General features: G+C 49.5%; 1 pseudogene; it reads left to right on the top strand.

Annotated features, from left to right (window-relative positions):
- Window positions 1-737: 737 nt before the first annotated feature.
- Window positions 738-1,595, top strand: LOC115837262 (annotated as a pseudogene).
- The last annotated feature ends 274 nt before the right edge of the window (window positions 1,596-1,869 follow it).

The following is a 1,869-nucleotide window of genomic DNA, read 5'->3' as shown; positions in this document are numbered from 1 at the left end:
CTCTCAGATCGCTTTCAACCACATTGACGCTGTCAAGGCAGCCTCTGGAAAGATAAAGATAGTGGCTGGGCTCTGACCCCAGTGCAATGCCCATGGCTAAATGTTGTGGGGATGTGGCTAGTCCTCACTCCCTCTGACCTGTTTCTCTTCTTACCCCTCACAGAAGAACCCGCAGGGCTGTGTGCACCAATGCCAAGTGGTTAAGAATATGGGTTTTCTGGGGATCTTAACCTACGTGTGAATCCTGACCACGCCACTGTTGATGGTGTGAATCTGGAGGTTACAGAACCTCTCTGAGCCTCAATTTCCTCACTTGTCAAATGGGGATGAGAATATCATGCTTTTGTTAGCATGAACTAAGCGTGTAAAGCATTTAACACAATGCAGGGAGTATTACTACCATTCAGTAAATGGTAGTGGCTATTATAAATAATAATTCTGTTATCTGTTGTATCTGCCTGAGCATAGTATTGATTGCCAAGATCCAGAGGTAGCAAGAAGTTTTGTCTTCAGCTAAATCCTTTAAAAACAATCCCAAACCCCAACAGCCTATTGTGGGGTGGGAGGAGTAGAGACTTGTCAACAATCGAAGATATTATTATTGTCTTAGTTTTTTTGTTTTGAAAATATCTAATAAATAGCGTTCTTCTTCCTTGTCTGAGTGAGTCTTAAACCAATTCAAAAATACAACAAAGGGCAGCTGCTCAGGCAGCAGGTGCTTCCAGGCCCTGGGCATCATGCACTACAAATGTAGTGGCTTCAAGCAGAAGTTGGTGGGAGCATGGGCTTCGGAGGCCTAAAGCCCGCAGAGATTAAAGCCTGTGGTTTCCCTTCCCCTCCTTTCCCCTCCTCTCCTCTTCCCTCCCCCCTTCCCTCCCCGCTTCCCTCCCCTCCCCTCCCTGCCCCTTCCCCTCCTTCTTCCCTCCCCTCCCCTCTCCTTTCCCCTCTCCTCCCCTCCCTCCCTCCCTGCCTGCCTGCCTGCCTGCCTGCCTGCCTTCCTTCCTTCCTTCCTTCCTTCCTTCCTTCCTTCCCTCCTTCTGTCTTTCTTCATGGAGTTTTGCTCTGTTGCCCAGGCTGGAGTGCAGTGGCGCAAACTTGGGTCACTGCAACCTCCGCCTCCCAGGTTCAAGCAACTCTCCTGCCTCAGCCTCCCGAGTAGCTGAGATTACAGGCACCAGCCACCATGCCTGGCTAATTTTTTGTATTTTTAGTAGAGACAGGGTTTCACTATGTTGGCCAGGCTGGCCTCGAACTCCTGACCTCAGGTGATCCACCTGCCTCGGCCTCCCAAAGTACTGGGATTACAGGTGTGAGCCACTGTGCCCAGCCAAGCTTGTGGTTTTCACAGAAGCACCACCTATATCATGTCTGCCACACCAACTAAACTGACCTCCAATTCCACTGCATGTGAATCTGCTGGGAAAAACAAAGTTCCAGAACTGCAGAAGTTTTTCCAGAAACTGACAGTGTTACCATCCACCTGAAACAAGGCCTGCCTGACCAAATGCATTATGGGACAGCCATGGCGCTGAACTGTGGGAGGGACCATCTACTACCTGATCGCCCTCTACATGGCTTCACAGCCCCAAAACTAAGGAGTTAGTTAGGTTGCAGAGGACTGGTTTGCTTTTTGGTGTAAACCCTTTGAATTTTCATTTTTCCTTTTTCTTTTTTTTTGAGATGGAGTCTCACTCTGTTGCCCAGGCAGGAGTGCGGTGGCGCCATCTTGGCTCACTGCAACCTCCGCCTCCTGGGTTCAAGTGATTCTCCTGCCTCGGTCTCCCAAGTAGCTGGGAGTACAGGAGCCCGCTACCACACCCAGCTAATTTTTGTATTTTTTAGTAAAGACAGGATTTCGCCATGTTGGGC

This window comes from Nomascus leucogenys, chromosome 2, assembly GCF_006542625.1.
Source record: "Nomascus leucogenys isolate Asia chromosome 2, Asia_NLE_v1, whole genome shotgun sequence".
Lineage (NCBI taxonomy): Eukaryota > Metazoa > Chordata > Mammalia > Primates > Hylobatidae > Nomascus > Nomascus leucogenys.
This window is presented reverse-complemented; position numbering and strand designations above follow the sequence as displayed.